At 42.4% G+C, this 16,162-nt stretch overlaps 1 protein-coding gene across 3 annotated transcripts in view; it reads right to left on the reverse strand.

Annotated features, from left to right (window-relative positions):
• The window catches only part of MCF2L2 (MCF.2 cell line derived transforming sequence-like 2), a 279,331-nt gene that overhangs the window by 242,299 nt on the left and 20,870 nt on the right, over window positions 1-16,162 (reverse strand). The gene's annotated exons all lie outside the window — the stretch shown is intronic.

Below are 16,162 nucleotides of genomic sequence, written 5' to 3' on the forward strand. Positions count from 1 at the left end.
TTCCTCCCTACCTCACTTCCTTTCCCACCCCTTATCTCTATTCCTTTTTTCCCCCCTTCCAGAATACTCTAAGGGGTCTCTTCCCACTGCTAAATGTATATAAAGAAGCAATTTTTCGTCTTGCTATTTAAAGATTCTCCTTACTGAATAAGAAGTTTTAGGTTTTCCAACTCAAAAATCAAATCCTTTCAAGCACAAATCTACAAAGGTCCTCCTAGCAAGTGACTTATAAGCCCTGTGATTCACCCTCATATCCATCTGGGGAAGGGGATTAGAGAGAGGGGAGGAGTGACTGCAATCCTTCAACCTGGGCTGAAGAGAGGAAGCCATTTTCATGCCTCTCTGCCTAAGATATTATCTTCATTTAACTATTTCCCAGGGAGTCTTAAATAATACACTGGTGGCTGGGTACGTGGCTCATGCCTGTCATTCCAGTACTTTGGGAGGCTGAGGCAGGAGGACTGCTTGAGGCCAGAAGTTTGAGACCAGCCTGGTCAACAGAGTAAGAGCTTGTCTCCACAAAAAATTTAAAAATTAGCCAGGCATGGTGGTATATGCCTGTGGTCCCAACTACTTGGGAGGCTGAGGCAGGAGGATCTCTTGAGCCTAGGAGTTTGAGGCTGCAGTGAGCCATGACTGCGCCACTACACTCCAGCCTGGGCAACAGATGGAGACCCTGTCTCAAAAAAACAAAACAAAAACCAAACAACAATAAAAAATGAATGCTCTGGTTATTGTTTATACAGGAGTTAAACATCTGGTTAGATTAAGGCATGAACCAAACCACCTGTGCTCTGATGCTAGGTGGGAATTTTCTACTGACTCAGTGTGGGGTCATGGTGACATTATGATATTCCAGTGTTGACCAATCAGAAGGTAATATTTGGGAAGGCCCTCCTAGAGCCTTGGTTTCTGCTCTCAGCTTTGGTGTGGAGGTTAAAGGAGATCATGTGTATGAAGATGTACACAGAGGGTACTCAGCAAATGCTAGTTAGATCCCTTGCTCTGAACAGGCAGGCCTTTCCCAAATTTGCTTTCTGAAAGACTTGTAAGGGGTGGACCAAGTGGCAGCTGAAGCCCCAAGACCACCTTCAATGAATTCCCCCATTGTTTTGGGTAAAAGGGATAAATCCAGACCAGAGCTTCTTCATCCCAATACCACTTCCACCTGAACTTACTAAAAGTTCAAAGAACTCCTGCATCACTGTTAATTCAATGGGTGCAACAGTGGCATGGTAGTCATATTTTATAGAAAAGGGGTCCTTCTCTGTTAGAAACACAAATTAAAGCATTTAACAGTGAAGTGATATGAAGTCTGAGATCTGCTTAAAAGCACGCCAGCACTCCCCTCCGCTAAAAGTATGCGTGGGGTGGAAGTTGGGGGTGGATGAAACATGACTGACAAAATGTGGGTAATTGTTGAAGCTGGCTGATGGGTCCACAGGGGTTTCTTATGTAATTCTTTTGCTACACGTCAAATTTTCTGTAATAAAATGTAAAATACAAGCAGACAACAACATAGAGAATTTCAGCAGAAACAGAAGTTACGTAATTAAAAAGTTTTTTAGAGTACAATGTCCCAGCAGTCTAGAAAGGGGCATATGCAGAAATAGAGCTATTATTTTTTCACACCTGAGCATTTAAAAAAAAATTTTTTTTTTTAGATATAGGATCTTGCTCTGTCACCCAGACTAGAGGGTAGTGGCACAATCACAGCTCACTGCAGCCTTGAATTTCTGTGCTCAAGCAATCCTCCTGCCTTGGGCTCCCAAACTGCTAGAATTAGAGGCGAGAGCCACCACCCCTGGCCAAGTGAGCAGATTTAAGAGATGATGGACCCAGATAAAAACGAAAATCATAAGGTGTAATTTATTGTTCTTATACATCAATATTTGAGGCGTGCTTTAAATTAAACATCTTAAAGATGTAAGATCTGAAAGGGGAACAGAAATTAGCTAAGTCAACCCTCCTCAAATGACAACATGGAAACCCAGAGATCCTGAACTTGCCTGTGGTTACACAGCAAATGAACTGTACAGCCCAGATCCCGACTCTAGGAGAGCAAACCTCAGCCACACGTGATCGTTCCCAGGCCCTTGGCCCGCAGTTGCAACGGCTCCTGCCACCCTGAAAGGCTGACTAGAGTCATGGGAATCTGAGGTCTGTCCAGCACCCCCACCTCCCGACAGAGACCTTTCTCACCAGCCTCCTGTGGCTATCAAATGAACAGGACTAAAATTCATGAGTTGTTTTTCTAAGAATAGCAAAGAGCTGGCTTGCTTTTAGTGCCGGTTTTGCTGAGAGTGCTTGGCCTCCAGCCAGGAAGTGACATGGTTACCCTTGAAGTCTTCCTAGCAAAGGAGCCACATGACCCAGCCTGGCTAGCTGCAACAGATCATGAGGCTTCCTCGGACTCATCCTCTGACTCAGCATTGAGATGACTGCAGATACACCCAGCCTTCAGTTGCCTGACACCTGCGGGCCTGTTGGAATAGGGCATGCTCAGTTCTGCCCCCAACAAGGCACACTTATGCCCTACACCAAAAGAGACACAAAGACCACCCTGCAGATGGCAGACCCTCCCTCCCACTCCTGTAGAGGTTGGGTAGGGGAGGAAGCGCAGGAGGTCTCTGGTCTTAAAGGAACACCTCTGCTGCAATAGAAAAGGGCCTGCTTCAGATTCAGACAGCCCTGCATGCAAAGGCCCTTTCTGCCACCTTCTAGATGGACAATCAGGCAAGGACACTCTGAGTCTCAGTGTTCTTAGCAGTAAAAGGGTTTTTCCTTCTCTCAGGAACAGGTAAGCAGAACTGTGACCCACCAAGGCACTGGTGCACGTAACACATTTCCCCTGGCCTCATAGAGAGGTCTGTGGAGGCTTCCTGCTTGTTCTTTGCCATTTCTGGCGTGCATAGATTAGGAGGAAACTTGTCTCTTTGTTACCCACATAAGGCAAAGCAAAGTGATAATTCGACTTCAATACAATTTCTATCCCGGGCAAAGTCAGAAATGCACTAGGGAAAAACTTGTCTCTTTTCTATCCCTGATAAGTACACAGAAGTGTGACTCTATTTTACCCTGGGCCCACAATTCCAGAAATACAGATGGTATCAAAGGCCACACACAGCCTACAGCCTCCTGGGCGAGGAAATAATAGTCCGGCACGTCCCATGCGAATTCCACGACAGGCAGCAAGCAATATCCCTGTGCTGCCCACTTCCCAGTCTGAGAGAGCAGGACCTGGGCTAATGATCGGAGCTAACCTCCCTACAGCAGAGGGCGGGAAACAGGGCTGACGATGTCTCAGCGCTGTCTGACTGCAGCAACTGGTAACGGATAAAGGGCAGTGAAACCCTTAGCCTCCCACTCTTGCTGTTCTGAGATTTCTGTCACACTGTGATTTTAAAGATTCAAGTATGATCTGAGGGGGAAAGAAAAGAACTAGCTAAATAAATACCTAGGCTAAGTGGGGAAAGGGATGGTCTGGAGCAGAGAAGGACAGCAGTCTGAGTTTGGCAGACCCTGTGACGTCACTACTTTGCCCAGAGAACAAGGGGAAAGAAAGAACAGAAGGGTCTGCCAGTCGATCAAACTAGATCTCACCAACTGAGTTTGCAACAACGTCTAACAAGCCACGAACCAGGATCTCCACTCTCAGGCGCTGTGTAACAGGACTCTAACCGTTAATAACATGAACAGGATACCAGATTGAGCTGGATGCTAACTTCGCATGTCACAGATTAACTGGTTGCATTAGTTACACCATGAAAGGAAAGGAAAGTGCCCTAACACGCAAATGAACCTCCTCCAGCCCGCCCCCCCCCCCCCACCTCCACAACTAGACTAGACTTGACCACTGAGGAAACTCTGGACCAGAGGCTCAGAGGCACCAGTTGCTGGGCTGGTTCAAGTCAGTAATGTGGTATGGTCAATTCCATATCACATATTTTATATGTGTGACCTCATTTAATCCTCAAAACAACTCTAAGGGTGATACTGAACTAGCTCGCACCACCGCTGGTACAGTAAGCCCGCCCATGGGGCATAATGCATTTCACTGCTGTGTTATTGGCCAGGTCAGAAATAACACAAACATATTCCCTTCCTTTACTGGGTCCTGTGCTTTGGCAATGCTTAACCTGCCCCATAATAATGACTTTTGTCAGCCGGTCGTGGTGGCTCATGCCTGTAATCTCAGCACTTTGGGAGGCCAAGGCAGGTAGATCACGAGATCAGGAGTTCAAGACCAGCCTGGCCAAGATGCTGAAACCCCGTCTCTACTAAAAATTAGCTGGGCGCGGTGGTGGGCACCTGTAATCTCAGCTACTCGGGAAGCTGAGGCGGGAGAATCGCTTGAACCCAGGAGGCAGAGATTGCAGTGAGCCGAGATCACACCACTGCACTCCAGCCTGGGCAACAGAGTGAGACTCCATCTTAAAATAAAATAAACAATGACTTTTGTCTTGTCCATAAGCAAATAATGAATTAAAGCCTTTTGAAAGCAGACAGAATAATTGTTTAGAAGAAATTTTAAAGATTTTTAAAATCAAAAACACTAGAAAATGTCCAACTTTCTAGTCATCAACTAATGAAACTTAAACAGCAATAGAATATCTCATTTCATCCATAAAATGATTGAGATTCTAAAACGCAATGCTGGGGTTATATTGGAAAATTAGTCCTTCTGCATAACCTCAGGGCGTGAAGCAGGTGGCATCCTCTGAGAAAGTAGTTTCACAATCTTTTACCTGGTGATTACTGAGCACTTAACAGGTTGATTCCATACAACAGACTTTATATATGTGACCTCATCCAATCCTCAGAACAACTCTAAGGCTGATATTGGACTAGATCTGAAGTAGCTTGTCCAAGAGCATGCAAAGCCAGAACATGAACCCAGCACATTCTGACTTCCAAAGCCCACGTCTTAACGATTCCAGTCATTAAAGTCTCCATAATCTTTTTTCTCTTTACTTTCAAATTACTTAAGTCTAAAAATCTCACAGTCTCCATAATCTTTTACCCATTCATTCTATATCTGAAAATGTATCACAAGAACATACTAAAACTTTATATGTATAGACTGTAATTATTTTTACCAGAGTGAAAAAATGAAAGCAATTATTATACAAGTATAGAGACCACATCCATCGAAAAAGATTTAAGATATAATGTCAAGGGCACAAAATCCTACAAATGGTGAGATTATAGCCAGATTTTAAAAAAGAAAGAAGAAAGCAAGTGTGTGATATGCCTGTGTACATGCGTGTGGGCATATGAGGAAAGAAGAGACGAAACAGTTGTGTTAAAGTGATGGAATCATATGTGGCTACCCCCTTTAGTTTACGTACAGAAAAGTATGCACTGGTAGTCTTTATTTTTTATGCTATCAATACTTTATTGAAGTTTAATTTACATGCAATACAATGCACAAAGCCTTTAGTGTACAGTTTGAGGAATTTTGACAAATATATACACTGATGTAACCATCAAACAGATCAAGAAATGGAACATTCAGGCCGGGCGCGGTGGCTCAAGCCTGTAATCCCAGCACTTTGGGAGGCCGAGGCGGGTGGATCACGAGGTCAAGAGATCGAGACCATCCTGGTCAACATAGTGAAACCCCGTCTCTACTAATACAAAAAAAAATTAGCTGGGCATGGTGGCGCGTGCCTGTAATCCCAGCTACTCAGGAGGCTGAGGCAGGAGAATTGCCTGAACCCAGGAGGCGGAGGTTGCGGTGAGCCGAGATCGCGCCATTGCACTCCAGCCTGGGTATCAAGAGCGAAACTCCGTCTCAAAAAAAAAAAAAAAAAAAAAAAAAAAAAAAAAGAAATGGAACATTCAGCAGGGTGTGCTGGCTCACACCTGTAATCCCACCACTTTGGCAGGCTGAGGCGGGAGGATCACCTGAGGTCAGGAGTTTCAGACCACCCTGGCCAACATGGTGAAACCCCATCTCTACTAAATATATAAAAACTAGCTGGGTGTGGTGGCAGGTGCTTGTAATCCCAGCTACTCAGCAGGCTGAGGCAGGAGAATCACTTGAACCCGGGAGGCAGAGGTTGCAGTGAGCTGAGATTGTGCCACTGCACTCCAGCCTGGGCAAAAGAGCAAGACTTCTTTCTCAAAAAAAAAAAAAAAAACCAGAAATGGAATATTCCCCTCCCACCCCCTCCAGAGAGTTCCGTGACCCCTGCCTGCCCAGGCCCTCACTTTGGAGGGTTCAGTGTCTCACACTCTCCCCCAATGAACATATGTATTAAAGAACACTTGGCTGCCTCAGGCTCTCATGGTCCAGTGCTCAGTGCTGGCAGGTGCACACAGCCCTGAAAATCTGATCTCTTAGTGCTGCTCAGGCCCAGGGAAATACTCCACAGCTCTTGGTGTATGTCCTCAAAAGAAAATACGACCGCATCCAAATGCTATGGTGGTTTGTGGGTTGCACCACTGCTGACATCAGGGACACACACTGCTTCAGAGTGCAGGGAGGATTTGAACTGCGGAAGTGCTTAGGTAAGAGAAAAAACAAATGAATTAACTTGAGAAATCCTTCCTCTCACATAGCATGATACTGTAGATTATTTAGTAATGACATATCCAGTCCAGTAGAACTAAGCATCAACGCTCTTACTTTTCTTTTTGTAATTCATCATGCAAATATACTCAAAGTTTGACCTTGTTAAACTCAATTACATTTTACTTAGATCACATGTACTTTGTATCACTGCTCTCAACAGTTCAAAGTGAAAATCTCAGTTATAGTAACACTGATTTTGCTGACATGCAGGCAAGAAAAAGTATATTTTATGAAATAAGTAATGATTTATGGACTACATATGTATTTATTATTCATTCACGTGTCACTGGCCCAGCAACAGTGACTCCTATTGGCTGGAAACAGTGTATGGACAAAATAATAATAATTATTGTATATTCAGTCTACATACAATAATATGGCATAGTATGACGAGATGAGAAAGGAGATTAGACAGAGAAGCAGAGGAAGACAGAAACACGGAGGAAGCCATGTGAAGCTGGAGACAGGAAGCCCAGAAGCCAGAAGAGTCAAGAGATGGAATCATCCCTAGAACCCGTAGAGAGTGGCCCTGCCAGCACCTTGATTGTGGACTTGTAGCCTGACTGTGAGAAAAATTAATTTCTCTTGTAAGCCATTGAGTTTTGTGGTGAGTTGTTACAGCAGACACAGGAAACTAGTATAATAGGCATAGACTGAAAACAGACAATTCATAGAAGAAATATAGCCAATAAATTTATATTGAAACTTAACCTCATGTCTTAGTCTGTTCTTGCTGCTGTAACAAAATACCTCCAGCTGGGTAATTTATAAATGCAAAATTTTATTTCTCACAGTTCTGGAGGCTGGGAAGTCTAAGGCCAAGGCCCCAGCAGATTCAGTGTCTGGCAAGGACTTCCTCTCTGCTTCCAACATAGTGTGTTCCTGCTGCATCCTCATGTGGTGGAAGGGCAAAAGGGATGAATGCTAAGTCCTCATGTGGCAGGAGGGATGGAAGAGGGAGGCAGCTATCTGAAACTCCTTTTATAAGGGCACTAATTCCATTCACAAAGGTGGATTCCCCAAGACCTAACCACCTCCGAGAGGCCCCACCTTCTAATATCATCACCTTGGGGGTTAGGTTTCAACATATGAATTTTGGAGGGAGGGACACATATATTCAAATCATGGATAAAGAAATGTAAATTAGGCCGGGCACAGTGGCTCACACCTGTAATCCCAGCACTTTGGGAGGCCAAGGCGGGCAAATCATGAGGTCAAGAGTTCGAGGCCAGGAGAGAGATCCAAGATGGCTGATGATTAGCAGCTCGGGCACGTACCTCCCAGTGAAAGCGCAAAGAACGAGAGGACGCCACACTTTCAGACGAATATTAGTTGCTCACGGACCACGAGATTCCCAGTGGAGGAGCTCCACGGGTCGCCAGGGCGACCCTTGTGGCCGGCGTGGCGGTTTTGCTGGTGCCTTAGCACGCCAGTTCTTGGTGCAGAGTCCGGAGATTCCCGGGCAGAAAAGCACCATCAGTCTTAACACCGCTGTTTTGGCCGGCTCAGTGGATTGCTCAGATTTCGGCGCAGGGAATCAACAAGTTGGACATCAGAGACCCAGTTAGAAAGTCGGTAATTATAAAGACGACAGACGGACAAATATATAATGAAGGGAAGAAACCAGCGTAAAAAGGTAGAGAATACTCAAAATCAGAATGCCTCTCCCTCTACAGGGGATTGCAATTCCTCATCGGTAACTGAACAAGGCTTAATAGATTACACGTGTGTTCCAATAACAGCAGCAGGTTTCAAAACGTGGGTGATAAGAAACTTCTGTGAATTAAAAGAACTTGTTCTAACCCAATGCAAAGAAACTAACAACCTTGAAAAAAGGTTTGACGAAATGTTAATGAGAATGGACAATTTAGAGAAGAATATAAGTGAATTGATGGAGCTGAAAAACACAACACGAGAACTTCGCGAAGCATGCACAAGTTTAAACAGTCGAATTGATCAAGCAGAAGGAAGGATATCAGAAGTCGAGGACCAGCTCAGTGAAATGAAACGAGAAGACAAGAATGCAGAAAAAAGGATGAAAAGGAATGAGCAAAGTCTCCAGGAAATATGGGACTATGTGAAAAGACCTAATTTACGTTTGATAGGTGTACCCGAATGTGATGAAGAGAATGAATCCAAGTTGGAAAATACTCTTCAGGATATCATTCAGGAAAATTTTCCCAACCTGGCAAGGCAGGGTAATATTCAACTCCAGGTAATACAGAGAACACCACAAAGACATTCTTCAAGAAGACCAACCCCAAGGCACATAATCGCCAGATTTATTAGGGTTGAAATGAAGGAGAAAATACTAAGGGCAGCCAGAGAGAAAGGTCAGGTTACCCATAAAGGGAAACCTATCAGACTTACAGCAGATCTCTCAGCAGAAACCCTACAAGCCAGAAAAGAGTGGGGACCAATATTTAACATCCTTAAAGAAAAGAACTTTCAACCCAGAATTTCCTATCCAGCCAAACTAAGCTTTATGAGCGAAGGAAAAATTAAATCTTTTGTGAACAAACAAGTACTTAGAGAGTTCACCACCACCAGGCCTGCTTTACAAGAGCTTCTGAAAGAAGCACTATACATATAAAGGAACAACCAATATCAGCCTTTCCAAAAATATATCAAAAAGCAAAGAACTTTAACACAATAAAAAATTTACATCAACTAATGGGCAAAACAGCCAGCTAGCATCAAACGCCGGTATTAAACTTATATATATTTTAATTGGATAAAAAGCCAAAACCCATCGGTATGCTGCATCCGGGCCCATCTTACATGCAACAATACACAAAGACTCAGAGAGAAGGAGGAAGATTTACCAATCAAACAGAGAGTAAAAATAAACTAATAAACAAAAAGCAGGAGATGCAATTCTCGCCTCTGATAAAGTAGACTTTAAAGCAACAAAGATCAAAAGAGGCCAGGAATGACATTACATAATGGCAAAAGGATCAATGCAACAAGAAGAGCTAACGATTCTATAGATCAACGAGATAGAAAATTAACAAGGATATTCAGAACCTGAACTCAGACCCGGAACAAATAAACTTAATAAACATTTATAGAACTCTCCACTTCAAATACACAAAACATACATTACCACCTCACACCTATTCCAAAGATGACTATATAATTGGAAGTAAATCACTCCTCAGTAATCGCATAGCATTTCATAGGTTTAAATTAAATATTGGTTGGCTGTTTGTTTGTTATCTTCTTCCCTTATTCCTTCCTGACTACATCATTAAGTATAATTATCAGTATAAAAGAGGTTTTCAATACCCATTACTAAATTGCATTCTAGCCTGGGCAAGAAAGCAATACTCCCATTCTCTCTCCCTCTTTCTTTTCCTTCTCCCTCCTCCCCATTCTCTCTCTCTCTTTCTCTTCCTTTTTCCTCCTTCCTATTCTCTCTCTCTAAAAAAAAAAAAAAAAAAGAGTTCGAGGCCAGTCTGGCATATGGTGAAACCTCATGCCTACCGAAAATACAAAAATTAGCTGGGCACGGTGGTGCCCACCTGTAGTCCCAGCTATTCAGGAGACTAAGGCAGGAGAATCACTTGAACCCGGGAGGTGGAGGATGCAATGAGCCGAGATCTTGCCACTGCACTCCAGCCCAAGCAACAGAGCAAGATTCCATCTCAAAATAAAAAAGAAAAAGAAAGAAATGTAAATTAAAACAAAATGAGATCTTTCCTGCCTGATGGATTAGTGATTATCTTAACAATGAATAAGATTGGGTTGGTAAGAGTGTAGGCAGATTTTCTATGTATGAAAGTATAAATAGGTACAATCTTTCTGTTAATTTGAAAATATCTGTCAAAATATTAAATATGCAGCATTTTAGCCAAGACCTTCCATGTCTAGGGATTTAACCTAAGGTAATATTAACAGAAGTACAAAATAAAGGAATTCGAAGATGTTTATTATAGTTTGTGCTTTTGTTGCAAACGACCATTAATAGAGGATTGGTTAAATAAATGATGATAAAGGCACATAACAGAATACTATGGAGGCATTAAATAAAATCAGATGTATCTATGTTACTGACAGGAAAGGAAGTTTAAAATATACTAAGTGTTTAAAAAAGAAAGATACAGAATAGAATGTTGTTTACATTTATGTGTATTTATGTATAGAGGTACTGCTTAAGGTGAATTGCAATGAGCAGTTGAAGCAGAGATGGCTAGCTGCCCATCGAAATGTCACAGTTCCTCTTTCATGCATTAGCTTTACCACTGAAAGGCAGTTGCCTAGCCAGGGACTCAATCTCCCACTCATCCCCTTACCTTCAGTTATGGTCAAGGGATTGTGAATGCCAATAGGAGGTAAGCAAAAATGTTGTCTTACTTCTAAGCTGGGGTGTTTAAAAAACAAGTTTGCTGGCTGGGTGCAGTGGCTCACGCCTGTAATCCCAGCACTTTTGGAGGCCCAGGAGGGTGGATCATGAGGTCAGGAGATCAAGGTCATCCTGGGCAACATGGTGAAACCCTGTCTCTACTAAAAATACAAAAAATTAGCTGGGCGTGGTGGTACGTGCCTGTAGTCCCAGCTACTTGGGAGGCTGAGGCAGGAGAATCGCTTGAACCCTGAAGGTGGAGGTTGCAGTGAGCTGAGATCAAGTCATTGCACTCCAGCCTGGTGACAGAGCAAGACCCTGTCCAAAAAAAAAAAACCAAGTGTGCTTTCGCCACTCTCTCTTCTCTCTTCCAGGCTACAGGCGACAACTCCAAGTATGGCGAATGGCAGACCCACAAGATAGAGGCAGCCAGGGTCCCTAAAACACTGAAGGAAAATAGCTCTCTGACCGAGGACAGTATATTGGAATCTAATAATCCATTGAAATTTGGGTGTTTGTTATAGCAGCTGGCGCTACTCTAACTTAGAGGCATTCATTTTATAATATTACGTATATTCTTCTTCTTTAAAAAGAGAAAAAAGGGAGGTGGTACAGTCATGGAAAAGCAAACCCCCAACAATTACATAAAATATTTGTCCTGATGAACACATATTCCAATCAGCGTGTCATCTGGAGTTTCATTCCCCTAATCCTAAGGAATCAGTGTTACTTTAGTCTGAAAAGTCAACTGACAGTATCTCATGAGCGTTAACACTGCAGTAATGTCAGAAAGGTCTTTTAGATACTCACAAAGCTTACATTAACATACTCAACCTTTCATTGCTGTCTTGAGTCACAGAATAAAATGACTGACAGCTAAAGCATATAGGTGATCATTGCATAATCTTCTTTAGTAAGGAAAAAAAGAAGGCAAAAATAGCATATACAATGCTGTAAGCTTAGGATTTGGAAATTCGTATTCTTCTTTCAAATTAACTCCTCTCCTCACTATTAACAGAGTTGTAAAGCTCTTGCAATAATTTAATTTTTTTTTGAGGTGGAATTTCGCTCTTGTTGCCCAGGCTGGAGTGAAATGGCGCGATCTCAGCTCACCGCAACCTCCACCTCCCAGGTTCAAGCAATTCTCCTGCCTCAGCCTCCTGAGTAGCTGGGACTACAGGTGCACACTACCACGCCCAGCTACTTTTTGTATTTTTAGTAGAGATGGGGTTTCACCATGTTGACTGGGATGGTCTCTATCTCCTGACCTCATGATCCGCCCGCCTCGGCCTCCCAAAGTGCTGGGATTATAGGCGTGAGCCACTGCACCTGGCCAATAATTTAATTTTAATAAAATTAGGGCAATCATATACACTTCAAGCCTTGTAAGGATTTGTGTGCATGCACTGGCGAGCACACGTTTAAATGTGGAAAGCAAAATCTATTTCACAAGTTGTCCTTCTCTAAGTAGAAAACATGTAATAGCCCTTGCCTTTGAGAATATAATTTATGCATTACACACTATTTAAGTATATGGTATGTAACTATGAATCATGTCTCAATCAGAAAGTATACCGCAACAATGATTACTTTTAAAGCACACTTCATTTAATAACTCCCCACTCTTGAAGAAACAGCTTCCAAGTATAAATAAAGAGTAATGAGAGAGTCTACGACATTTGCTTTAATCACCTATTCTAGCCTGTGATCCAAGGGGAATAAACGTATTAAAACATTTTCAAGGCAAAAAAAAAAAAAAAAAGGTGAGAGCATACCAATAAGTACATTTATAAAAGAAGCAGTCTTAGAAGCAAGTGACTGCTTGAGCTTTGAGAACGTTTGTCCTGCTGGCTTCCAAGTACGTGGAAAGCACACTTAGAAATGTTGTTTCTTCTTACCAGCCTGCTGGAGGAAAGGGCTTTTCTTTTTCTATTCTGAGACCATCAGTTTGTTACAGTTCACGCATCTAACATGAAGTCTTTCAGACTTAATACTTCTCTTCAGGAATATGAATTTCATCATCTGGATTCTTATTTTCATTTTCATAGAAGAAATATAGAAATAATGAAATGATTAAGGTTCAGACCCTGAGACAGGAGGCAGAGCGTCTCCTGAACTGCTCCTGAAGCTCAGGCGTGATGACACTCTGATTCTCAAATGAAGGATATTCTTTGCCTGTCACGGTGTAACCAAGATCCTACTTACTACCACTTGGACAAAAGCAAGGTATGTCGGTTATTTAAAAAAAAAAAAATAGAAAATACAACCAAACAAAGTTAAGTAAAACTTATTCCTTTACCCAAAATTAACCCATTATCTCATTGGCATACAATATTCAGTGCACATACATGTATGAACAAACATATGTAGGCTTTCAAAACAAGCTCATACTTACACATTCCATATTACAACCTAATTTTTTCAGAAAATTTTACCCTTTTAGTATGACTCTATTAACCTATCAATAAATGACCATGTACAATATTGTAATAGCTAATTAATGCATTTTTTAAAGTCATTTAAAAAATTCTTCACAAAAAACTTGAGACAGTACTGCAAAGATTTTTTTAATGTAAAATTTCTTAGTTTTAAATCATTATGCTAAGAATGAGGAAAAATAAAACACACACATAAAACACACGCATCACTGCTTCCACACTACCTTTGTCTGCCATATATTCTAGCCTGAGGCAACTCCCCACTAAGTGGTGATAGGCCCTCATCTCTGCCTCTGTTATCCGCACCAAGCTGTAAGGTGAGAATCTAGGGTCTTGCTGCTCACACTTCGTGCACCAGACCACCACTGGATTCCAGGAAACGGCACCACCTCGCTCACTCTCCATCTCTCTCTAGGCACTGCACTCACACATAAACGTTCAAGCCTTTCTCCCTGTTAATCTCCCTGAAGTTCACTCAAGGTCATTTCCTGGCCTAGAGCTGATCCTTTTGATTGGCGAGTGCTCACAGGATTACAGCCCGAGCAGATTATCAGATGCATTCATTTAGAAACAATAGGAAAACTGGGGGATGACAGAGAGGGACATTCTAGCCTCAATGAGAATCAGAATTTGTTTTTTAGAAGTATTACATCATCACATCAGGAGGCACAAATCAGGCCACTGGATATTTAAAATAAAAGAATAGGGATAAACTTTTTAAAGGATGATCTTAAAAAAAAAAAAAAAACCTTAGTTCCGGCCACAATTCCACCCTCCTTCTCTTCGAACCTCTTAGGCTGCCAGTGATAAAATCCAGGGGCTTAACGCTGCAGCCAGTAGGATTCACTATCTGAGCAGGCAACTCAGGTTGACGCAGCAAACGGTAAAGGCTCAGATCCTGAGACAGGACGTAGAGTGTCCCTGAACCACTCCTGAAAATCAAGTGCAACTACAATCGGATTCTCAAATCAAGGATATTCTTTGCTTGTCATGATGTGACCAAGATCCTACTTACTATCACCTGGGGAAAAGTGAGTTCACCTTTCAAATTGTGCCATGCAGAGACGATGATCTACGCAGGGAGGGGCTGCTTTTTCCTAATGCATTTTATTTTGGTTCTTCATGCTTAATGGTATTTATTAATGATGGGCTTCCATATTTAAAGAAAGAATACAATGAGAAATAGCCAATAAGCAAATAATAAATGTTTTTATACAAACTTCTCATCTTTGTATTATTCAAGCTAAAATTTCAGAGTAAGCCTTGCAATTGGCCAAAGAGAAACTGGAAAGACATTTTTTTTTTTTTTTTTTTGAGACGGAGTCTCGCTCTTGTTACCCAGGCTGGAGTGCAATGGCGCGATCTCGGCTCACCGCAACCTCCGCCTCCTGGGTTCAGGCAATTCTCCTGCCTCAGCCTCCTGAGTAGCTGGGATTACAGGCACGCGCCACCGTGCCCAGCTAATTTTTTTGTATTAATAGAGACGGGGTTTCACAATGTTGACCAGGATGGTCTCGATCTCTCGACCTCGTGATCCACCCGCCTCGGCCTCCCAAAGTGCTGGGATTACAGGCTTGAGCCACCGCGCCCGGCCAAGACATTTTTTTTAAATTTAAAAGGTTTTTAACTTTATTGGGGGGGATAAAAATATACAAATATTAAACTATACATTTCAATGAGCTTTGACAAAACAATACATCCACGTAACCCATACCTCTCTCAAGGTGTAGACCATCTCCATAACCCTGTAAGATACCTTCAAGTCCCTTCCCAGGCAACCACCACTGTGACTTTTTTCGATAGAGACTAGTATTGCCTGTTCAAAAACTTCATATGGTTTAATCAAACAGTATTGATTCTTTCAAGTCTAGCTTCTTTCTATGAGGATCATGCATTTGAGATTCATCCACGGTGGTATCAGTAGTTCATTCATTTTCTTTTATGTATTTATTTTTTTGAGATGGAGTCTGGCTCTGTCACCCAGACTGGAGTGCAGTGGCATGAGCTCCACTCACTGTAACCTCTGCCTCCCGGGTTCAAGTGATTCTCGTGCCTCAGCCTCCCGAGTACCTGGGATTACAGGTGCATGCCACCATGCCCAGCTAATTTTTGTATTTTTAATAGAGACGGGGTTTCACCATGTTGGCCAGGCTGGTCTCAAACTCCTGACCTCAAGTGACCTGCTTGCCTTGGCCTCCCAACTTGTGGGGATTACAGGTGTGAGCCACGGCACCTGGCTATTCATTCATTTTCATTGCTGAGTTACATGTCATCGTATGAACAGCTACCACTTGTTCATTCTCCTGCTCATGGACGTTCAGGTTTTTTCTCAATTTGGGCTGTTATAAATGAAGTTACTATGAACCTTCATGTAAAGGCCTGTGTGTAGACATGTTTATGTGTCTCTCAGACAAACATCTAGAAGTGGGATTGATGAGCCAAAGGGTAGGTATATATTCAACTTATAAGAAAGTGTCAAATCTTTTCCCAAAGCAGTTGTACTAGAAAGCACTTTAAGATTAGAGACGACTCTGTTGGGTAATTAGAGCTAGTTCTTTGTTGTGGTTAAAATTACAGTAAGCTTGTGGGGATGAGGGGGATTGATGAAATGATTATCAAGTTTAATTGAAAGAATATACAAGGCCAGCCATGGTGGCTCATGCCTGTAATCCCAGAACTTTGGGAGGCTGAGGCAGGCGGATCACCTGAGGTCAGGAGATGGAGACCATCATAGCCAACATGGTGAAACCCCGTCTCTACTAAAAATACAAAATTAGCTGGGCATGTCGGCGTGTGTCT

This window comes from Aotus nancymaae, unplaced genomic scaffold (assembly GCF_030222135.1).
Source record: "Aotus nancymaae isolate 86718 unplaced genomic scaffold, 86718_ANA_hifiasm-v0.15.2.pri h1tg000067l, whole genome shotgun sequence".
Classification (NCBI taxonomy): Eukaryota; Metazoa; Chordata; class Mammalia; order Primates; family Aotidae; genus Aotus; species Aotus nancymaae.